We start from the raw sequence: 25,561 nt of genomic DNA, 5'->3' as shown, positions 1-25,561 counted from the left end.
ATGTGTTGCATTAGGAAAATATGCTTTTGAGGACCTTTTCAAAGTGCTCCAGAGTAAGAATGTCAGTTTAAAGACTAAGAAGTACCTGATCCGAGCATTTTCAATTATTTCCTATGTATCAGAAAGTTGAACAATGAATAAGAATGACTGAAGAAGAATCTATGCCTTTGAATTATGCCTTTGGAGAAGAATATTGAGTATACATTGGGCTGCCGAAAGAACAAAGAAATTATGTCGGAGGAGATGTGATCAGGATGCTCCTTGAAGCAAAAATGAAGAAAATTCATCATGCATACTTTGGACATGTTATCTGGAGGGGCCAATCCTTGGAAGAAGACATGATGCTGGAGAAAGTCAGGATAGGGTCAAAGAAAAAGAGGAAATCTCTCAACAAAATGGATTGAGACAATAGGCTTGAGTATGATGGACATTGTGACTATGGTGCAGGTTAGGATAAGGTTTTGATCTGTCATTCATCAGGTTGTTATGTGGGGTAGCCAATTTGAGGTCATCTAACAACAACAATATCATTCTACCCTAAATTTCAAATGATAGTCAATCCTGAACCAGTAATCATTCTTGAATATGAATTGATACCAATAAATTATGATCCAAATTAATTCTGAGACACTATTTAACAAGTATGCAATCCCTTAAGGCATTATCCCAGAAACTTCAAAAGTACCAGTCCACTCCAGATACTTAATCCTGGAAAGAGGAGCTGTAAAATCTTTGAGTTTTTATGCTAATCAGCTTAAGATCATAAAGAATTTGGTCCAAGTCCAGTCTAGCCTTGGCTTTCAATATTCATGGGACCACTGTACGTCCCACATAAGAGATAAAAAAAAAGAGAGAGATCAACAAAATACTAGACCTGTTGCCACTGAGTCAACTCCTACACATAGTCCCATTTGCTTTTGAAAGCTGTAATTCTTTACATACATAGAGTGCCATTTCTTTCTTCTACAAAACAATTGGCTACAAATCGAGTATTTTCATTCCTGCTTCAGAAAAATCAATAAAAACTGAAACCAGATCTACTGCTATCTGGTTGATTGACTCAATAGCAAAATCACTCCTGAAGAGGAAAGAGGACAGGTGCCTCCCATTAAGATTCACAGCTTTGGAAATTTATAGAAGTTGCTATGAGTCAAAATCAATTCCACAGCGGTGATTTTTTTTTAATAGGACATTGTAGAACGATAAGGTTTCCAAGGGTGTAACCTACTATAAAAGAAGTCTGCCTTGTCTTTCTCCTACAGAGCAGCTTGATCTTTGAACTGAATACACCATGACCACTGCACTGATAAAAAAAGCGCAAAACCAAAATAAAACACAAACATAAAATTTTAAACTACTGAGTCACATACGACTTACACTCCAACAGGTTTTCTGAGGTTATAAATTGCAAAGGATGAGATTTGCCATCTTTCTCCTATGAAATCGGCGGTGGATTTGAACCACTGAGAGGCACCATCTTTGGGTTAGCAGCACCACTCCCTACAGTCTAGATACCAGAGCTTCACTGCATCATTGTCCTTGTGGTTATGAGATGCTGTTGGTCAACTACAACTCAGTGACTTTATAAGCCACAGATCTGACCCTTGTCCTATCCTTTAGTATCCTCACCGTCTCTGATATACTCAAACCCATTGCTACTGTCACTGTGTTTATCCATCTTTTTTAGGGTCCTCTCTTTCTCTGACCCTCCTTTCCTAGTGTGATGTCTTTTTTTCTAAGAACTGACCCCTCCTGACTTATCCAAAATATATGAGACCAAGTTTCACCATCCTTGCTTCTAAAGTGCACTCTGGTTGCACTTCCTCCAAGATAGACCTGTTTGTTCTTTTGGCAGTTCATGGAGTAGTTAATACTCTTTTTCAACACTATAATCTAAGAACCCATCTGTCTTCTGTTATCCTTATTCATTGACCAATTTTCAGATGCTTAGGAAGCAACTGATAATATCCTGGCTGAATCAGGCATATCTTAGTCTTTAAATTGACATCACTGCTCTTTAACACTTTGGAAAATTTTTATACTTCTCACTGTCATATTCTTTACTGTGACTACACTTTTGCCTTCTCTACAGAGAATTGTGTAGCTAACCCACAGCTAATCCTCTCTGTTTGTTTGAATTCAAGATCATCTCTGAAAGATAAAGATGGTCAATTTCCCCCTCTGCAATTTTACAGTCTATGAAAACCTGCTGAAGGGTCAGCCATGATTTTGTTCCAACTCAATGGTGATGAGTTTGATTGAGACTAAAGGGTTAAGACTAAAACTCTTTTAAGTTCTTTGGAAGTTCACTGTCTCATCCAGGCGAATTTTAACTGTGCCTTCTTAAGAAAATCATCCATAGGGTATTATGGTTATCACAAGAGTCCACAATTAAGGTTGCATAGTGGAATGTACTTGGGGTGGTGGGAGGGATATGGGGGGATTGTGTACCAGGGAGGGAGTGTTCCTTTTACTTTTCAAAGAGAGAAGCTACCCGGGCGGGGAGAGAAGTGCAGCAATGAATGAATGGAAATCCAAAATATCTGTAAATGTTCATTAAAATGATTTTTTAAAAAATTTAAATAAAATTTAAAAAGAAAATCATCCACTTAAATGTGTTACCCAAAGGAATCAAAGAAGAGGTTAACATTGTAGATCAGGTAAGAGGTCGAGGAGAATAACAGGTTGAGAGGAACACTTTTTGAGGAGAAGCTATGGAAGCATCTCAAATGTCCCTGAGTATGTGGTCAACAGATTTCTATCCTAGTTTCCTAGAACTTGGTAATGAAACAACTTGAATACCTGCATTGGGGGGAAATCTAGTTAGCTTCTTGATACATTTAACTTTCTATGGTGATTCACAAACATCTCCGCTCTCTAATTTTTCTGCAGCCATTTCCCCCCTTGATGCTTTTTTTGTATTCTTCCCCCATGTTGGGGTTGTTTGTATTTTCCCCCCATACAACTCGCTCAGCCTTAAGTTGTTCTCTAGCTGCCCCATTCTATTTTCTTCTTCCATGTACATGCCTTATCAGTCACAAAAATGCTTTGTTTTGGCAATATGTTACTAGTATAATGGACATGTCATCTCTGAGATTTTCCCCTCCAGGGTGGAATAAAGGGGGAAACAAGAGGAAGAAGATGAAAGAAGTGCTGAATCTGTTTTTCATCTTCCTCTGTGGGGATATAGGAAAGACAGAAACCAGGATCTCTCTGTGAAAATCACTGACCTTGGCCCTTCCATCTCTCCTATGAAAGTTTAGTTTCATTATCTGCCTAAAGCCAGCAGATTGTGAAAGAAACAATTGTCTTTTTAGTTGTGCACTTCTCCACCAGCATGACCATTGCTAATATTAATTATATTAAGTAAAACCAGAAATTATCTGCATTCTTTGTAAAGTAGCCTCTGCAATCTGCTCATAAGTTTTTCAGTATCCTTAAAATAAGGTGTTAGTAACTCAGTCCCACAAGGACAAATATTGTATAAAACCATTATTGTAGAGTGAGTATAAGGATCCAAAGGTTGGGGGAGGGTGAAAGCAGAAGAATGAGGATGTGCAGGGGGAGGGAAGGATTAATCATGGAGTTGTACAATATGATGGGTGGAAGGGTGAGGGAAATTGGAAGAATCCGTTCTGAAAAACAATGTATTAGAATTTTGTAAATAAATAAGCATAGCAATAAAAATAAGGAGTGTAAACAAGCCTCTTAAGAGATTACTTAAAATGTTATTGAAATATCCTTTAGTTAGGTATTTTATGGATTTTTTTCATACAGTAAAGGGTAAATATTAGAGTTTCTATGAAAATTGTCATAATATAACATTTTATTCAAACTTAAAAGTTCGTTTAGTTTTGCTTTGAGGTCAGTGATAAAGTATGTGTAGTATAACTGTGAAATCTTATCTCAACTTTTCTAGAAAGCATGAAAAAAATGCAGCTGCACTTTGACCACAGTGACATTATAATTATTTTGTCTGTTGATATTATAATCAAGAAGCCTTTTGTCTGCCTTTAAATAAGCTCTGTAGATTGATAGTGTGTTCCTGCAAGCCACTGGGGATTGGCTTGTTGCTAAAGAGATGTAAGTTAATTCTGCAAGGATCAGTTTGTGGAATAATGAGGGCACAGGAGAAATTTTCCAAAGTAATTGGATTTTAATAGATTATGTTAATTTAGTTGAGAAGAGACTTAAACCACAAACATCAATAGAGAAGTGCTGTGACAGGGTTCTAACTGCACAGTAGTTAAAATTAGTAGGAAATAGTCAACATAGATATGGAAATAATCAACATAGATGTGAAGTAATTCTACCCAGTGTGTCAAATACCTCTATTTAATTAGGAAAAGTGTTAGAGGAAAAAAGTAGATAAGGAATCATTTCTCTTTTAAAATGTGCTGACTACAGAAAACCACTGACTTCTACAAAAGCAATTGTATATTCCAACCAGTGGTTTACCAAATGGCCAACTTTCTGTCTACCTAAAATTTAGGTTTTGTTTATGGGGATATAAGATGTGGCTGTGGGTATTAGTAAAGGTTATACAACATGATTGATGTAACTGGCTTCAGTGAATTATGTAAATGACAATTGCATTAGTTAAATCTGCTGTCAGGGACCTTTCCAGACTACCGATGAGCAATGATGTCATTCTAAAGACCAAAGTGTGCCTAATCGAGTTCATGGTTTTTGTAATTACTTGCTATGCTTCAGAGAGCTGGATAATGATGAAGGATGACAGAAGAATAGATGTGTTTGAGTTGTGGTGCTGGAGAAGAGTCTTGAATGTACCATGGACTGCCAAGAAAACAAACAGGTCTGTCTTGAGGAGGGTGAAACCAAGTTTCTCCTTGGAGGCTAGGATTTTGAAGCTACATCTTACATTCTTTGGATATGTGGCCAGGAGGAACCAATCCTTGAAGGTGGAAGGGTGGAGGGATAGCGCAGGAGAGGAAGACCCTGGAAGAGATGGATTGATACAGTCACTGGGGCAATGGGAGTCAGTGAGACTGGCTCAGGACAGGGCAGGCTTCAGAGCTGTTTTACATAGGGTATCTATGAGTCGCAGGCGACTTGACAGCACTAATAACAACAACAAGGTGGCAAAGGTTATATCATCTATATTTTCATATGCACATGCACTCAGACAAACAAGTCAGTGTTGTTTTGTGCCATTTAAATAACAGTTATCATCACTTGGCTTATTAATTACTAATAAAGATACATTTAGTATATGCTATCTCATTCTGTGTTTCATTGACTATGCAAAGGCATTTGACTGTGTGGATCACAACAGGTTGTAGCTAATCTTGAGGAAAATGGAAATCCTAGAACTCTTGATTGTGCTTATGCAACACTTATTCTCGGGTCAGGAGGCAGTTGAGAGAACAGATCAGAGAAACACTGCATGGTTCAAAATCAGGAAAGGAGTGTGTCAGGGATGCATACTTTTCAATCTATATGCAGAACAGATCATTTGGGAAGCAGGGCTTTATGAGGAGAAATATGGCCTCAGGCTTGGAAGTAGACTCATCAACAACCTATGTTATGAGATGACACACAACCTTGCTGCTGAAACTGAAGAAGACCTGAAGAGCTTGCTACAAAAGGTCAAAGAGTGTGGTCTTCAATATGGATTGAAGCTCAGCATCAGGAAGAAAAAGATTCTCACCACTGGGCCAGTTGGCAGCACCCTGATAGAAGGAGAAGAGATTGAGGTTGTTAACAATTACAGCTTGCTTGGCTCAACAATCAACACTCTTAATTCCAGCAGTCAGGAAATCAAAAGACAAATTGCACTGGGAAAATCTGTCAGAAACTTCTCTGAAAAAGCAGCGATGTCAGTCTAGAGACTAAGGTGCACCTAATCCAGACCATGGTCTTTGCAATTATTTGCTATGCATTAGAGAGCTGAACAATGGCAAAGGATGACAGAAGAATCTATGATTTTGAGTTGTGGTGCTGGAGAAGAGTCTTGAACATACCATGGACTGCCAAGAAAACAAATGGGTCTCTCTTGGAGAGAGTGAAACCAAGTTTCTCCTAGGAAACTAGGATTTTTAGTTCCGTCTCACATACTTTGGGCACGTGGTCAGGAGAGACTGATCCTAGGAAACGTACATCATGCTTGGAAGGATGGAGAGACAGCACAGAAGGGGAAGACCTTGGATAAATGGATTGATACAGTGACTACTGCAGCAATGGGGGTTGGTGTGTTGCAATTACTGAGACTGGCTCAGGACAGGCAGTATTCAGAGCTGCTGTGCATAGGTTTGCTATGGGTGGCAGGCGACTCCTCAGCACACAACAGCAACAACATCTCATTTATTAATCTAGCCACCCTTGTAAGGTAAGACATTTTACACAAGAATACTAGGGCTGACTGAAGTAAAAGAACTTGCTGTACAGTAAGAACTGAAACCAGGACTCAAACCAAGCCCATCTTAAATACAGAAGTGTTTATACTTAGTCTTTGCCCCTTTGGAAAGGACATTTTAGGGTAATGAGAATGTCATGAGATTTCCGTTAACTGCCCAACAGATGTGAGCTCTCTGGTGAAAAATTAAACCAAAGCAAAATTAAGATAGCACTGAGGTTTTAGAAAATTTATACAAAGCTAATGGATTTCAGTCTGAGCTTTGTCTGCTTCCCTAATTGGTGAGGTAATATACTTGAACTTATAAGCCTCTAAGAAAAAAAGGGAGACATTTGTGGGGAAATATGTAAAATATGATAATCCTTTGAACTGTTGTACTCATAAAATATAGCTATCTGTCTCAGACAGCAGCATCAGTCATGACCTGTACATTCTTTCTATAATACATCACTGAGTCCATTTAAAAGTTGAAAATAGAGTAACAGTTGTTGTAACCAAATTAAAGACTCCTCTCATGCATCTCTTTTATTGACAATGTATTAGTACATTGGAACACTAAAGTCTTTTCATGAAGTTTGCTATTCTTTTTTTTTTCTATGAGTTTGTTATTCTTAACCTAGAGGATTTAGTGGGAAATGACTTTTGAAATTGATGAACCAAAACAAATGACTTTCTAGCTAAACGAGTCATTAAGAATTATTTCCTAAGCTCAAAATCACTGCCATTAAGTGAAACGAACTAATAACTGACTCTACAGTGGGATATCACGGGATGTAAACTGCAAGACAAGATTGCTCATCTTTCTCCAAAAGAGCTGCTAGTGCATTCAAACTACCTGTAGGTACTTGGATTAGCAGTACAACTCCTTTTATAGGCCACCAACAAAGGTTCCTAGAGCTATTATAATTCTTCCACAATGCCTTGTTGGCACTTTGTTCTGAAATTGATCACATTCCTACAATTACTGGTTTATATCTGTCACTTGACTATGTAGGACTAGATCCTTACTACCACTGAGTAGGTGCTGACTCATAGGACCTTGTACAATGCTTAAGTTATTGTTGTTGTTCTGTGCCATTGAAATGACATTCATAACGACCTTTTGCAAGATAGCCTTGAATCCTGCTCTATCCTGACCAATCTTACTTTCTCTGTCTGACACATGAACCCTCATTACCCCAGTTACTGTGTCAATCCATCTTATCTGGGATCTTTCTCTACTGTACTGTGGCTCCACCTTTCCAAACATGATGTCCTTCTCCAAGAAATGGTTCCTCCTGAAAACATGCTCAAAAATATGAGACATGCGCTCAAAAATCCTTGCCTTTATGGAGCAGCTTGGCTTCAACCTCTCTAGGATAGACATGTTAGTTCTCTTAGTGGTCCGTGTATGTTCAATAATCTTCTTTGGCAACACAACTCAAAGGACTCAATTCTTCTTCTGTTCTATTTGGTGCTTATCTAGCTCTCTGATGCATAACAGCTAATTGTGAAAATCATGACATAGATCAGGCACATCTTAGTCTCTAGACTGACATAATTTTTCTTTAGCATTCTGGAGAGGTCTCTGACATCAGATTTTCCTAATGAAATTTATCTTTTGAAGTCATGACTGCTGGTGCCAAGAGTGTTTATTGTGGAACCAAGCAAGCTGAAATTATTAATAATCTCAATCTTTTCTCCATCCATCATGATGCCACCAATTGGCCCAGCTTTAGCGGATATTAAATTTTTACCTAGAACAAGATTTTTCTTATTGTCAGTGTTAATGAGATTTTGTTGTTGTTAGGTGCTGTTGAATTGAGTACAACCCAAAGCTAACCTATGAGCAAAAGATCTGAACTCCGTTCTATCCTTTGCCGTCCTCTTGCCACTTCCTGACACATAAGAGCCCATTGCAGCAGTCATTGTGTCAATCCACCTAGTGGAGGGTCTTCTTCACTGACCCTCCACTCTTCCCAGCATTATGTCCTTCTCCAAGGAATAACCCTTCCTGGCAATAAGCCTAAAATATGTGGGATGGAGCCTCATAGTTCTTACCTCCAAAGAGCACTCCAGCTGCAGACTCTTCAAGACATATCTGTTCATTCTCTTGGCCTTTTGTGTGGTATGTTCAGTTCTCTTCTCCCACACCACAGATCAAAGGCATCAATTCTTCTGTAATCCTTATTCATTGTCCAGCTCTTAAATGCATAGCAAGTAATCAAAAAGACCATGGCCTGAATCAGACACACCTTAGTCCACAAACTGACATCATTACTCCTCAACAATTTGAAGAAGTCCCTAACTGCAGATTTTCCAGCTGCGACACATCTTATTTCCTGACTGCTTGTATCAAGGGTGTTTGTTATGAATCCAAGCAAGATGAAGCAAAGCTGTTGACAGTTTCAATCTCCTCTCTCAATCTTCTCTTTCAATCTTGTCATGACACTGCCTATTACTAGTGGTAAGAATCTTTGTTTTCTTGATGCATTCCTTGATCTTCTGCAACAAGTGCTTCAAGTCCTCCTCACTTTCAGCAAGCAAATTTATGTCATATAATAACATGTATAATGCAGGCTATGGATGAGTTTTCCTTCAATCCTGATGCCACACTCCTTCTCATAGAGTCTAGCTTCTCGAATAATTTGCTCAGCATACAACTTGAACAGGTATGGAGACAGAATACAACCCTGATGTACTTCCTTCCAATTCCAAACCATGCAGTGCTTCCCTGTTCTGCACAACAGCCTCCTGATCCAGGTATAGGTTCCACATGAGCACAATCAAGTGCTTTCAGATTTCCATTCTTCTCAATGTCAGCCACTACTTGTCATGATCCACACAGTCAAATGCCTTTGCGTAGTCACAAATAGACATTCTTCTGGAATTCCTTATTTTCAGCCTGGATCCATCTGACATCAGCAATGATGCTACAGTCTCTTCTAAATCCTGCTTTAACTTCTGGAAGTTTCCTAACTATGTACTCTTCTAGCCGTTTTTTAATAATCTTCAGCAGTATTTTGCTTGCATGTGATATTAGTAATATTGTTCAATAGTTTCCACATTCAGTTGGGTCACTCTTTTTTTTTTAAAATTGGAACAAATATGGACCTCTTCCAACCCTTTGGCCAGACAGTTATCCTCCAAATTTCAGTTGGTATCCTATTTATTCCTGGGGCCTTATTTTTTTTGCCAATACCTTCAATGCAGTTTCCACATCCTCCTTCATTAGCATTGGCCCCTTTTCAGATGGTACTTCCTGCAATTTTTCAGTGTCCATCTATTCTTTCTGGTACAGTGATTCTGTGTATTTCCTCCATCTTCTTTTGATGCTTTCTGGGTCATTCAATATATTGCCCATAGCATCTTTCAGTATTGTGACATGAGGCATAGATTTGTTTTTCAGCTCTTTCAACTTGAGAAATACAAAGGGAATTCTTCCATTTTCATTGTTCAATTCCAGGTTTCTGCACATTCCATTATAATACTTTGCTTTGTCCACCCAAGCGACCCTTTTAAATCTTCTGTTCTGTTCTTTCACTTTGACATGGTTTTCTTTAGTTTTGGCTTCTCGACAATGCAGTTGGTGATTGGAATGCAAAAGTGGAAACACTGAAGAAGAAAGAATAGTGAAAAAATATGGGATTGGTGATAGAAATGAGGCTGGAAATAACAATGTCTTTACACATGAATCTCACCTAGTGGATTGCATAAGAATCAGATTGACGACATTTGTCATAAAAATCAGTGAAGAAGCTCAATATCGGCAGTATATAGGCTAGGAGCAGGTTATGGATCAGATCATCAATTATTCATATATAAGTTCAAATTGAGGCCAAAGAAAAAGAAAATATATCCACAGGAACCAAGATATGATCTTGAATAAATTCCATCTGAATTTCAAGGTCATCTAAAAATAGGTTTGAGACATTGAACACGAATGACGGAAGACCAATGAGTTTTGAGATGTTATCAAAGATAACATCCATGATGAAAGTAAAAGGTCATTACAAAAATAGAGTAGAAAGAAAAATCAAAAATGAATGATCAGAAGAGACTCTAAAGATTGGTATTTTAGGTCAGATATTTTCTTAAATATTATACCAGTAATAAAAGTCCAGATGGCACAGAAGTTAAGCTCTCTCTCAGCACTAACCAAAAATCCAGTGGTTTGAAGTCATTAATTCTCTCTGCAAGAAAATGGACTAGCTATCTGCTCCTATGAAGATAAATATTCCTATAATATTCTATGACTCAAAATGGACTCTAGAGCACCCTGCAACAATCCTGTCCCCAATCTAATTGTCTCCAGATATTGTTCAATGTCTCTGGGGACAAGAAACAAAATTACTTCTACTTGAGACCCATTGACTTATAGCAATAGTCATACACATAATAAAAAACATGACATTTTAAATATATTAGTTTTTTAAATTTCTTGAAATAGCATACCAAATACACAGAACAAAAATTAAAAGTTCAAAAGGATATTTAGTTGAAAAGTATAACCTTTTACTGCCTCTCTCTTGTCTCCCACCATTTTCTTATATATTATTCTAGACCCTGGCTCTTCAACATAAATGTCACTCATTATATGTTGACATGTGGTTGGTTCTAATTGACATGTATGTGAGCTCTGGTCGCATAGCTTGAATTTTTGGCAGTTCTCTGTTGATGTGTTATTCCAGGTTGTTGTTTTTTTCCCCCCTTCTTAAAATTAATTTTAATGAACATTTACAGAGACTTTGGATTTCCATTCACTTATTGTTGCACTTTTTTCCCTGCCCACCCTTCCCAGCTCAGTTCGCTCTTCTCTTTGAAAAGTAAAAGAAAAATTCTTTCACTGTTATATAATACCTCCCCCCAAGTCCACTCCACTATGCAGCCTTCATTCTGGACTCCTGCCATGACAATAACAGCTAATCATATATCCCACTTAAACAGTTCTCTCCCTCATCTGTTTCAATGAAGTATGCATAATTTATCCCATCTTTCCCAGTCTCCCCCATCCCCAATGCCAAAGAAATAATAATTGCCACCCAAGCAAATGTATACACACCCATGTTTATCACGGCTTTGTTCACGATAGCAAGGAGTTGTGAACAACCTAAGTGCCTGTCAACAAATGGCTAGAGAAGCTGTGGTATATTCATACAATGGAAAACTACACTGCATTGAAAAACAAGGAACTGAAATATTATTCAAAATGGGTGACCCTGGAGGACATTATGCTGAGTGAAATATCTCAGCACAAAAGAACAAATACTGCATAGTGCCACTGTTGTAAAATGAGATCGTTCTAGTTCTTTTTTAAAAGAGCCTTCAGCAAGATTTTCCTTGCATAGATATTAATGGTAACTGGTGTATATTTTTCATTCTGTTGTTGTTGCTAAGTCGAGCAAAACTCATAGTAACTCTATCAACAAAGATCTTAACTCTGTTGTGTACTATGTCAACCTCACAATCTCTAACACTTTTGAGCCCATTGCTGCAATCACTCTGTCAATCCATCTGCTGGACGATCTTCTTCTCCTTTGCCATCTCCCCACCTTTCCGAGCAGGATGACCCTCTCCCAGGAATAACCTCTCCTAACAACACGCTCAAATTATGTGAGATGAAGCTTCATTATCTTTGCCTCCAAGAAGCAATCTGGATGCACTCTCTGTTTGTTCTTTTGGCAGTGCATAAGATATTCAGCTCTCTTCTCCAACACCACAGTTAAAGGCATGAATTCTTCTTCTGCCATACTTATTCAAATCCAGCTCTGAGATGCATGCCAAGTGACTGAAAAGACTGCGTCCTGAATCAGGCATACCTTGATTGCTCCTCAGTAGTCTGGAAAAGTCCCTGACTACAGACTTTCTCAGTGTAATACATCTCCTAATCTTCTGACTGCTGGTAGCAAGGATGTTGATTGTGGGCCCAAGTAAGATGAAGTTGTTGGCTGCTTCAATCTTTTTGCTATCTATCATTATATTGCCTATTGATTGAGTGGTAAGAATTTCTGTTTTCTTGATGTTGAGGTGCAATTGTTATGAGCAGTTTAAATATAAGAAAAATATTAATTTTGCTGTAACACATATTATGAAATAGCATAAATTTTTATAATTTGCTATAAAATACATTATGAAATATGTTTGCTGTGGAAAAATATTATGATGAATTTGATGCTTAAGTATAGAAATAAGAATATTTGTGAAAAATATACTAGCAGTTTAACATGCCAAAATAGGTCTCTTTGAGGCCTAGAGCCCCACTGACCACAGGAGGTGCAAATCCTTGATAAGAGAATGTAACTAATAATAACTTGCCTATAAATTTACTGGCCTCAGTATGTGTGAATCTTGAAAAGGGAATGTAACTTGTTACTGCCCATGTTGCTAAGAGAACGTAACTTGTAAATTTAAGAGTAAGAAATATATCAGGAATTTGCTATATGTTAGAAAAGAAATATGTTAAGAACTTACTATGTTATAGGTTAGAAATAAAATAAGAAATATGTTAGGAATTTGCTGTTAGAAATTATATTAACAATATTTGTGAGACATACTCTTAGTGGCTCGGGGGCCTCACTGACCACAGCAGGTGTGGACCTTTGATAAAGAGATATGAATGGTTACTGCCATGTTGCCAAGGAAACACAACTAATATTGAACATCATTGGTCATACTCATATTGTCATTCAACATGTCCCAGCATGCGCGGGAAGCCAGAGTATATAAAGCTTTGGCTGATGCCAACAACTCTCTTTCTGCACTTCACAATGAGCTGAACACTAAAGACCCAAAGGCTCTTCTTAGAGCCAAAGACCTAAAGGGTCTTTTCAGAGCCAAGAACTCTGGCCTACACTGATGCACATGAGCTACTGAAACAGTGAGGATTCTGTCCACAATGACAGACCCTGGCTACATTGAATTGCTGAACTAGGTAAGAACCCCCTGGCTACATCAAATTGCTAATAGACATTTAGAGAGGTTTTGGATTTCCATTCATTCATTGCCGCACTTTTCTCCCTGCCCACCCCTCCCCACCAGCTCGCTTCCCCCTCCGAAGAGAAAAATAAAAAAAATAAATAAATAATTCCTTCATTAGTATACAATTTCCACGTCCCTTCTCCCCACCCCCCACCCCGAGTACACTTCTCTATGCAACCTTAATTCTGGATTCCTGTGCTAACCATAATACTCAATCATATATCACTTCTAATCTGTTCTTATGTATGTATTTTTTAAGTCTAATCTATTTTTAGTGTTTTCTGTGCTTCTTGAATGTGGATTTTCCCCGTTCTTCAAAATACTTGGGAAGTTCTTCTTCCACAATTTTCTCAGTGATTTCTCTGTCACTCCCCTGCTCTGGAATCCAATCACACACGTGTTATTCCTTTTGATGTCAACCCACATGATACTAATGTTTTCTTCTTTTTCTTTACATCTCAATTCTGATTTTTCTTCTAGTATGTTCCCAGGGAAGCTCTTGTCTTTCATCTCACTAACTCTCTGTTTCATCTCTTCTTTTCTATTTTTCCATCTTACCAGCAGGTTGGACACTTCTGCCACTTTGGTCTGAATATTCTGGATTGTATTTTCATGCTTTCCTATCATTTCCAAAACTATTTAGGATGTACCCTCTCTGTCTTGTGATGATTTTTTAAATTCTTGTACCTCTTTATCTATGATATCAAGTCTTTCTTCTATCTTTCACATTTTCTTCCATGGCTGTTCAAGTTTCTCCTCAGCAATATATTTTTTCTGGATTCTTATCCCTGGGGTATTTGCTTTCTTAATTGTTTCTTCCATCATTTGCATCCTCTTCCGTAGCTGTTTATATAAATGCACATAGACATATTTCTTTTGGTTCTATCTGGGGTACACATTGGTTCCGCTTTCTTAGGAGAAGAGTTTTTTGGGTTTTTTTCCCATGACAACTGAGGCAGACTGCTACTTTCTTGACATTATGAGAGTCTTCTTAGTATACATTAGGTTATATATAGTTTTAACTACATAGTGACCCAGAGTATGGCAATGTTTTATGAAGGACCTGTATATGTGTTGCTGTTGGGCCTCAGACTCAACAGCAGTGATTCTCCCAAATACTGAATGGGGAACCAGGAAGCTTGTTGTTCCCTTCCAGATGTGATATCTCCACCTCACTTGAGCTGCTTGAGCTGTTCTGCTCCCTTCTACTTGAGTTTAAGGGGCCCCACATAGTGTAGCTAAACTGCAGAGTTTCCCCCAAAGTATTGTGGGCACTGCACTGTGCCATATCCTGCCACTCCTGCACCTGCTGTGCCACCTATTCGTCTTTTGTCATCCTTAGTTGTTGCCTGTATGCTTTTACTATACTAGCTACTGTGTATCATAGAGTTAGAACCAACCCATAGGTGGCCCTCTAGTGGGTTTTCAGAGAAAGGAGATTACCCATTATTCTTCCATAGAGCAGTTGGTGGATTCGAACCATGTGCCCTAAGGATCACAGCACAGCTTCTTGCCACTAAGCCATCAGAAAACCCTTACTAGTTATTAATACTGTTTAATATTAAAATAGTATTCCCATATTTTGTTTTAGTTACTGCAGAGTTATAGCTGACCCTCTTTGGGTTTTCAGAGCTACAAACTGTATTGAGGGCATAGCACATCTTTCTCTTGAGGTGTTGTTGGTAAATTCAAGACAGGTAAAATTTTGGGTTAGCAGGAATCAGTACAGATTATACCACTAGAGCTCCCTTCACAAATTATATGCTAATAGTAAATATTTGTAATAAATGGGAAACCATAGTGTCATTACTTAATATTTTTAAGTTTTAAAAGGAAACTTTCAGCGAAAATGCATTCCAATGAAAACTCTTTATATATTAAAACAAATTTACTGTATTCATATAAGGAACCCTGGAGGTGCAATGGTTCAAGCATTTAATGAAAAAAAAGAAAAAGAACATATAAAAAAGAAAAAGTTTAAATCCATGTGCTGCTTGGTGGGAGAAAAGGGTGGTAACTTGTTCTGTAGATATTTATAGAGTTAGAATTGTACTCTGTTTCATTGCATTACTATGAGTCAGAATTGATTCAACAGCAGTGAGCTTATTTGGTAGCTTTCTCTTTTATCTACCTCTAATATGTGTTCATTTGATTATGTTTTCAGATAGAGATGTATTTTTGCATAAATATTAATAAATTTATTCTGGAGGATAAATTCTCACAAAAGACTTAATAGTAAAAGACAAATTTAAAGAAACTGACAAAAAATGAGGCCCTAGGAATTGATGGAATACCAATTGATAATGTTTCAACAATGTTGCCCTGGACACACTTGCCAGGTTGTGCCAAGAAATCTGGAGGATAACCACCAGGCCAACTGACTAGAAGAGATCCATAATTATTCCCGTTCCAAAAAGAAGTGACCCTACAGAATGTAGACATTATCAAACAATATCACATGAAAGCAAAATCCTGTTGAAGATTTTCCAAAAATGGCTGGTTACAGTACATTGACAGAGAACTGCCAGAAGTGCAACCTGGGTTTAGAAGAGATTTTGGCACTGAGGACATCATAGCCAGCATTAGATGGATCTTGGCTCGGAGCAAAGAGTAACTGTGGAGTGTCTATCTGTGTTTCATTGACTATGCAAAGGCATGTGACTGTGTACATCATAACAAATTGTGGCTAACTTTGAGGAGACTGAGAATCCCAAAACACTTAATTATGCTCATGCAAAGCCTATACTTGAACCTGAAAGCAATACTCAGAACAGAACAGGGAAACATTGCGTGGTTCAGGAATAGCAAAGGGTGCTTTAGGGCTTTGTCCTATCCTCATACCATTTCAATCTATATACAGAATAGATAATTCAGGATGCAGGAGTTTATGAGGAGGAATGTGGCATCAGGAGTGGAGGAAGACTCATCAACAACCTGCATTATGGAGATGACACAATCTTGCTTACTGAAATTATGGAAGACATAAGAAATTTGCTACAGAAGGTCAAGGACTATAGTCTTCACTGTGAATTGAAGCTCAACATTGAGAAAACAAAGATTCTCACCATTAGGCCAATTGACAGTTGATGATAGAGAAGAGATTGAGATTGTTAACAGCTTCAGTTTGCTTGGTCCCAAAATTAACACTCTTGTTACCAACAGCCAGAAAATCAAAAGATGAATTTCACTGGGAAAGTCTGCTGTCAGGGGTATCTCTAGAGTACTGAAGAGCAATGATGTCAGTCTTTAGACTAAGCTAAGGTGCAACTAATACAGGCCATGGTCTTTACAATTACTTGCTATGCAGCAGAAGGCTTGGTAATGACTAAGGATGGTAGAAGAAGAATCGATGCTTTGTATTGTGGTGCTGGAGAAGAGTGTTAAACATATCATGTGCTGCCAGGAGAACAACATTTCTGCCCTAGAGAGAGTGAAATCTAGCTGCTCCCAGGAAGAAAGGGTTTTGAAGCTCTGTCTCACATACTTTGGGCACATGGTTAAAAGGGACCAGTTCATGGAGAAGAACATAAAGCTTGGAAGGGTAAAAGGACAGTGCAGGAGAGGAAGACACAGGATGAGGTGGATTGACTCAGTGACTGGAGAAATAGGATTAGGTCTGCTGGAGATGATGACATTGGTTGAGGATAGGACAGGATTCAGAGCTATTGTACATAGAGTTGCTATGTGTTGCAGGTAACTTGACAGCACATAAAAACAACAGCAACATACTTTTTTGGGAGGAATTTCATTTGTTATTGTTGTTGTTGTTGTTATGTGCCATCGAGTTGCTTGCCACTCATAGCCACCTTGTATACAAGAGCCCTAAACTTGCTCTATCCTGTGCCAACCTCACTGTCTCCAACACACTTATTCCCAACACCCCAATCACAGAATCAAACCATCTCATAGAGGGTCTTCCTCTCCTGTGCTGTCCCTCCATTCTCCCAAACATCTTGTCCCTCTCCAACAACCATTCCCTCCTAGCAATATGCCCAAAGTATGTCAGACGAAGCTTCAGAATCCTTGACTCCAAGGAGCAGTTGGGGGGGGCGCAGGAATAGCTTTGGTTAATGAAGTTTGGAAGAGAAAACTATTTGTATACACTATTGGGGAAGAGTGGAAATTGGTAGACCTTTCTTGTAGAACAGTATCACAAAATTTATTAAAGTTTTTAAAATGTATATCCACACTCTTAAAATTCTTCAAATCATATACAAAATAATGAACATTGTAAAACATTGAAGTCCACTGATAACTTATACATGTGTTTCAAGTTGCTCATTAATAATTTTACTAAATCTGTAAGAAACAATGAAAGGTTGGACAACATGATCCCATTGCTGTACTCTATCCCTAAGATGCTCTTACTTGATAAGGATTAGTAATGGCTCACTGTGAAGCAGAGTTGTTGTTCTGTGCTCTCAAGTCACCCATAACTCATAGTGACCCTATGTACAACAGCTCTAAAACCTTCCCTGTCCTAAGCCAGTCTTACTGACTCCAACACATCTACTCCAATTGCCCTAGTCACTGTGCCAATATATTTCATCTTTGGTCTCCTTTCCTCCATTGCTCTTCCACCCTTCCAAGCATAATGTCCTAATACAAGGATTAGTTCTTCCTGGCCACATGCCCAAAGTATGTGAGATGGAAGTTCAAAGTCCTAGCCTCCAAGAAGAAATGTTTACCCTCTCCAAGGCAGATCTATTTTCTTGCCAGTCCATGGTATGTTCAAAACTCTTCTCCAGCACCACAACTCAAAGGCATCAGGACTGCCTCAGTTTCAGCAAGCAAGGTTGTAATCATCTGCATGATTGTTGTTGATGAGTCTTCCTGCAATGCAAATGACACATTCCGTCTCATAAAGCCAATCTTCCTGAACGATCTGTTCAGTGTATAGATTGAAAAGGTATGGAGACAGGATGCATCCCTGACACACTTCCATCTTGATTTTCAACAATGCAGTGTTTCCCTACTCTGTTCTGAGGACTGATTCCTGGTCCAAGTAAAGGTTTCACATAAGGACAGTCAAGTGTTCTGGGATTCCCATTCCCTTCAAGGTTAGCCACAAATTGTGATCCACACCATCAAATGCCTTTGCTTAGTCAATGAAATATAGATAGATATTCCTCTGGTACTCTTTGCTTTCTGCCAAGATCCATCTGACATTGGTGATAATATCACTGGTGCTACAGCCTCTTCTTAAACCAGATTGTATTTCTTGTAGTTCTCTGTTAATGTACTATTCTGGTTGTTTCTAGATAGCTTCAATAGAATTTTGCTAGTGTGTGATAGTGTTTGATTATTTCCATACTGTCAGGAGTCTTGAGCCTTAATTAATTACTCATAGACATATTAGAAAAGCCAATTACAATTTGATGAATTAATTAATTCATAGCAATAATTGCAATTTATCTACATTGCAATTCATAAATGCACCACAACGTATTGATTCATCAAGTCATAGCAAGCATTAAACAGTTAATTACAATTTATCTACATTGCAATTCATAAATTAATCACAATATATTGATTCATCAACAGTGGGGAGCACTCACTTACCCCTGGGATCATAACTCGTCTCCTTCTTTTGCCTCTCATGGTCATTGGTGTAGTCGGGGGTGGGTGGAGGGTGTTTCTTGGCTAATTCAGCAGTTCAATGTAACCATGGTCCTTCGGTGAGGACAGAATCCTCCATTGTCTCAGTAGCTCAGGTCCATCAGTGTAGGCCAGAGTTTTCGGCTCTGAAAAGAGCCTTTGGGTCTTCAGTGTTCAGCTGACTGTTTACCACAGAAGTGCAGTTTTAGTTGGGATGCCAGAGTTTATATACTTTTAGGGGGTATTACATGTTTAACCAGTAACATTCAAACTTTGAGTTTCATTATATTCAAATCATAATAATAATAACAACAATAATAATAATATTCAAACTTTGAGTTTTACCCACCATATTAGTTTCTAAACAAGTTGTATAACCAATTATATTAGTTCCAAAACTATATGGGTTTGACAAGTCATGTTCAATATTAGTTGTGTTTCCTTAGCAACATGGGCAGTAACCAGTCATATCTCCTTATCAAGGGTCAGCATCTGTTATGGACAGTGGGGCCCTAGAGCCACTAAGGGCTTTTTTGGACATATTTGGGCATATCAATTGTTCAGTATATTTTCACAAATATTCTTAACATAATTTCTAACCATAACATAGCAGATTCCTAACATATTTCTTATTCTTACTTCTAACATATAACAGATTCCTAACATTTCTTATTCTATTTCTAACATAGCAGATTGCCAGCATATTCCTTATTTATAACATATAACATATAACATAGCAGATTCCCAATATATTTCTTATTCTTAAATTTACAAGTTGCATTCTCTTAGCAACATTAACAAGTTACATTCCCTTATCAAGATTCACACATGTTGAGGCCAGTAGATTTACAGTCAAGTTATTATCAGTTATATTCCCTTATCAAGGATTTGCACCTACTGTGTTCAGTGGAGCTCTAGGCCTCTAAGTACTGAGTGTTGTTGTTGTTGTTATGTGCCGTCGAGTTGCTGGTGACTCATAGCGACCCTATGTACAACAGCCCTAAACTCTGCTCTGTCCTGTGCCAATTGCACTGTCTCTGATACTCCCATCCCGATTACCCCAGTCACTGAATCAATCCACCTCATAGAGGGCCTTTCCCTCCTGCGCTGTCCCTCCACCCTCCCAAGCATGATGTCCTTCTTCAAGGACCGGTCTCTCCTTACAACATGTCCAAAATATGTAGCCATGTTAAAATGTTATTATATTTTTCACAAATATTCTTATTTCTAAATTTAAACATCAGATTCAACATAATATTTTTCCATAACAAACATATTTCATAATGTTTTACAGCAAATTAACAGCAAGTTTATGATATTTCATAATATGTGTTACAGCAAAATAAATATATTTTTCTTATACTTAAACTGCTCAAAACACCACACTCAGTCGGGTCACCTTTTTTTTGGAATGGGAATATGGATCTCTTCCAGTCAGTTGGCCAGGTAATTTTTCTCCAAATTTCTTGGCACAACCTGGTGAGAGTGTCCAGGCCAGCATCTTTTTGCTGAAATACGTCAATTGGTATTCCATCAATTCCTGGGGCTTTACTTTTTTGCTAAGTCCTTCAGAACAGCCTAACCTTTCTCCTTCATCACCATTGCCTCTTGATCTTATGTTGTTTCATTGACTTCTTCTGTATCAGCCAATTCTTTTTGGTACAGTGGGTCTGTGTACTCTTTTCATTTTCTTTTAATATTTCTTGGATCACTCAATATTCTATCCATAGCATCATTAAGTACTGTAGCTCAAGGCTTGAATTTATTCTTTAGTTCCTTCAGCTTAAGAAATGCTGAAGGAGTATGGCTCTTTTGATTTTCATACTCCAGTTCTTTGCACATTTCATTATAATACTTTACTTGGTAGCCTAGTGGCAAGAAGCTGCATGAAGCCACACTGCAATCCTGAAGGCAAGCAGTTTGAAGCCACCAGATGCTCCGTGAGAAAAGGTTGGGTAATCGCCTCACGTGATATGAACTGTCTATGAATACCACCAGAGGGTCAGGTCTGGATAGATTCTGACTCTGGTACACAACAAGAACAATTACAAAACAGAACCTACAGCCACTGAATAATAGTTATGGCTTAGCATTATTTGTGTACTGTAGAGTAGTACTGACCCATAGCTGACCCCTCCAGTGTGTTTTCAGAGGCATTTAATCACATGAGAGGATATTTCCCATCCTTCTCCTGTGGAGCAGTTGGTGTGGCCTCAAAACAAGTGCCTTTGGATTGCAGTGCAGCTCCTAGCCCTGAGGCCACTATATGTTGTACTGTTGTTATGTGCCATCGAGTCACTTGCAACTCATAGCAACCCTATGTACAATAGCCCTGAAACCTGCTCTATCCTGTAACAATCTTATTGTCTCTGGCACAACTACTCTCATTACCCCAATCATTGAATCAATTCACCTCACTAAAGGTCTTTCTCTCTTGTGCTGTCTCTCCAACCTTTTAAGTCTAAGAACTGGTCCCTCCTTGCAACATGTCCATAGTATGTCAGATGAAGTTTAGAAATCCTTGCCTCCAAGAAGCAGCCTGGTTTCATCCTCTCTAGGATGAACTTGTTTGTTCTCCTGGAAGTCCGTGGTATATTCAATAATCTACAAAGGCATCAATTCCTTTTTCTATCATCCCTAGTCATTGCCTAGTTTCTGATGCATAGAAAGTAATTCTGGTAGTAAGAGTCGTGATATTGGAGCCAAGAAAATGAAAACTGTTTACAATCTCAATCTCTTCACCATATATCATAATGCTGCCAATCACCCCAGTGGTAAGAATCTTTGTTTTCTTGTTGAGCTTCAACCCATACTGAAGGCTGCAGTCTTTGACCTTCTGCAGCAAACGCTTCAGGTCCTCTTTAGTTTCAGCAAGCAAGGTTGTGTCATCTGCATAATGCAGGTTGTTGATTAATCTTCCTCCAATCCTGATGCCACATTCCTTCTCATGTAGCCTAACCTCCCAGATGATCTGTTCTGCATATAGATTGGAAAAAGTGTGGATATAGGACACATCCCTGCCATACACTTTTCCCAATTTTGAACATGCAGTGTTTTCTTGCTCTTTTCTGATGACTGTCATCTGGTCCAAGTATAGGCACTATATATTGTTGTTGATTGCCATAGAGTCGAGCACAATTCATAGCAACCCTCTGAACTAAAGACCTGTAGTCTTTAACTATTGTTGTTTCTCAAAGTTCATAGTTTTCAGAGGCATTTTTTTAGGAAGTAGATGCCACTTTTGCTTCCAATAGGCACTATATAGAAGATGCAAATTCTCCCTAAGAGGTCAGGTCTGCTCAGCCCTTTATTAAATATTGTGCACAATACACTGTATGGAGTTGGTCTTTCAACAAATGTTACATAGTAGATTATACATTGGAGCTTTGATAGGCCTTATAAATTAATTGCACAGACTAAACCCAGAGAAGATCAAAGAAGATAATTAGAGAGATGCTAAATGGTTGACAAAATGCTATATTAATTAATGTCTCTTAAGAGAATCCCTTTAGGTTATCTTTATCCCTATAAAGAAATGGTAACAAAACAGAAAAATCAACTTCCTCTACAGAAGGCATTTTTACAATCGTACAAATATTCCTAAATGGCAATTTAGGAAAAATAAGCCAAAGCCTTTTACCTCAGAGAGTTAAAATCCACAAATTTCTTAATGAGGATAACTGCTTATTAGAGTTTCTTGCTCTGAATTCTCAAATACATGAAATATTTTGTTCTTTATAGCCTAGTCACAATTATCTTCACAAATTTTTAAGGCTTTGTTGTGTTGTACAACAAATATGTATATATTTACACACATATCTTTTCTCTATGTGTCAGACTATGTGTAGCCAACTGATGCTTCCTTGGGTTTCTGAGACTGTATTTCTTGTGGAAGAAGATGGTGGACCTTTCTTCTGAGGAATCACTGGTGGATTCCAACCCCAAGAAAGATATTAATACTGGATTAACAGAGCAACAGGAATCTGGAAACTGTAAAAATCAACTTTCCTTATCGTCTAAAATTCATTTCTTCTAAAGTATCATAGTTGTTTGCATTCAAGAGCCAGAGGTTTTATAAAAAGTAATCATGTTCTTGAAATGGTGAATAATGCTGCTATGAGCATTGGTGTACAAATCTCAGTTTGTGCCTCAGTTCTCATATTCTCAGGGTATATTCCAAGTACTGGAATAGTTTGATGGTATGGAATTTCTTTTTTTTTCTATAATTATATTTTATTAATTTTCATAAACATTTACAGAGATTTTGGGTTTCCATTCATTCATTGTTGCACTATTCTCTCTACCCTCCTCCCAGTTTGTTCTTGTCCAAATGCCACAGTGCTTGTCAAAGCCAGTTCTGATTAATCTTCTTTGTCAGTGTGTCCTTTGCCATTCCCTATCACTCCTCCCTGAGAGAGACTTCACCCTGAGTCATAAGGAAAAGGGGATGGTGTATTCTCTTAGCTACTTCCTGCTGAAAAGGGACACTGTGGGTTTCAGGGTGAAGATCTTCTCTCACTACTCTAAAGGGCCCCTTTGGCAGTAGGAAACACATAGACTATTATGGAGATTGATTTTGGAATTTAGATGCACTCTTATTGATTGTGCTTGGCCGTACATGTTCATATCCTTGAAGATGTATCATGGGGGTGTTGCAACCTAGAAGACACAAATTTGACTAACAAGTTATAAGTACATGAGTCAAAAATTATGGAAAAGTAAAAGAAAAGATTCTTTCATTGTTTTACAAACCCTCCCCCAGGTTCCCTCCACCATGTAGCCCTCGCTCTAGTCTCCTGTGATGACAGAAATACCTAGTTATATATCTCTTTTAAACAGTTTTCTCCCTCCTCTGTTTCAGTGCAGTATACATTATTGAACCCATCTTACTCAGTCTCTCCCTAACCCCAAGGACAGTCCCATTCTACAACAGTGGCATCATGTAATATTTGTCCTTTTGTGACTGGGATATTTCACTCAGCATAATGTTCTCCAGAGTCAACCATTTTGAATAATATTGCATGAGTTCCTTGTTTTTTAATGCAGCATAGTATTCCATTGTGCGAATATACCACAGCTTCTCTAGCCATTCGTTTGTTGATGGGCACTTAGGTTGTTTCCAACTCCTTGCTATTGTGAACAAAGCTGCAATAAACATGGGTGTGCATATATCTGCTTGGATGTCAGCTATGGTCTCTTCAGGGTATATTCCCAGTAGTGGAATTGCTGGGTCAAATGGTATCTCTATTTGTAACTTTTTGAGAAAGCGCCATACCGCTTTCCACAGGGGTTGCACCATTTTCCACTCTAGTTTGATGGTATGGAATTTCTAAATTCAACTTTTTGAGGAAGAGCCAATTTGCCTTCCAGAATGGCTGCACTGCTTTACAATCCCACAAACGATGTATATTAATTCCTTTCTCACCACGTCCTCTCTCCAACCTCTATTATTTGCCGCCCTGTTAAGCTTTGACACTCTTACTAGAGTGAGATGGTACTTCATTGTAGTTTTTATTTTTGTCTCTCTTATTGCCAGTGATTTGGAGCATTTCTTCATGTGTCTCTTTACCATTCAAATAACTTCCTGTGTGAAAATTCTTCCCATGTCTTTTGCCCACTTTGTAGTTGGGCTATCAGTCTTTTTCTTGTGGAGGTCCAGGAGTAGTCTCTAAACTTTTATTATAAGACTTGTCTGAGATGGAATTACCAAATGTTTGTTCCCAGTCTGTAGGTTTTCTTTTCACCCTGTTGGAAAAAGTTTTTTATGTGCATAGAGATTTTATCTTTAGAAGGTCCCACGCATTAATTTTATCCTCTCCAGATTGTGCATTTCTGGTTGTATCTGGCAGTCTTTTTATACCTTGAACTAGTGCTTCTAAGCTTAATCTCAGTTTGTCTCTTAAGAACATTATGGTTTGGGGCATTACTCCCAGGTCTCTGATCCACCTTGTTTTGATTTTTTGTATATGGTGTGAGATGTGGATCCTGTTTCAGCTTTCTGCAGATGAAAGTCCAGTTTTACCAGCACCATTTTTTTGAAGAGGTTATCATTTCCCCACTTGATTGCTTTGATTTCCTTGTTGAATATCAGTTGACCATAAATAGCTGGGTCTACCTCTGGGTTCTTAGTTCTGTTCCATTGGTCGATGTGCCTGTCATTGTACCAGTACCCTGCTGTTTTGGTTACCACTGCTGTATAGTAGATTTTGAGGTCAGCAAGTGTTATACATACCTACAACCTCATTTTTGTTTCTCAGAAGTGATTTGCTTATTTGGGGTCTCTTGTCTCTCCAAATAAATTTGATAATTTCCCTTTCAATCTCCTTGAAAAATGAATTTGGTATCTGGATTGGGATTGCAGCAGCCCAAATATTCAACCACAAACGAATGGATTGAGAAATTATGGTACGTTCACACAATGGAATACTTACTATACAGCACTCAGGAACAATAACTTTGTAAATTATTACCTAACCTGGGAGGGACTGGAGAGCATTATGCTGAGTCAAGTAAGTCCCATAAGGACAAATATTGCATAAAATCATTATTGTAAAATGAGTATAAGGATCCAGGAAGGTGGGAGAGGCTTGAAGCAGAGGGATGTGGATGTGCAGGGGGAAAGGGAGATTA

This window comes from Elephantulus edwardii, unplaced genomic scaffold (assembly GCF_000299155.1).
Source record: "Elephantulus edwardii isolate Elephantulus edwardi_28Jun2011 unplaced genomic scaffold, EleEdw1.0 scaffold00012, whole genome shotgun sequence".
Lineage (NCBI taxonomy): Eukaryota > Metazoa > Chordata > Mammalia > Macroscelidea > Macroscelididae > Elephantulus > Elephantulus edwardii.
This window is presented reverse-complemented; position numbering follows the sequence as displayed.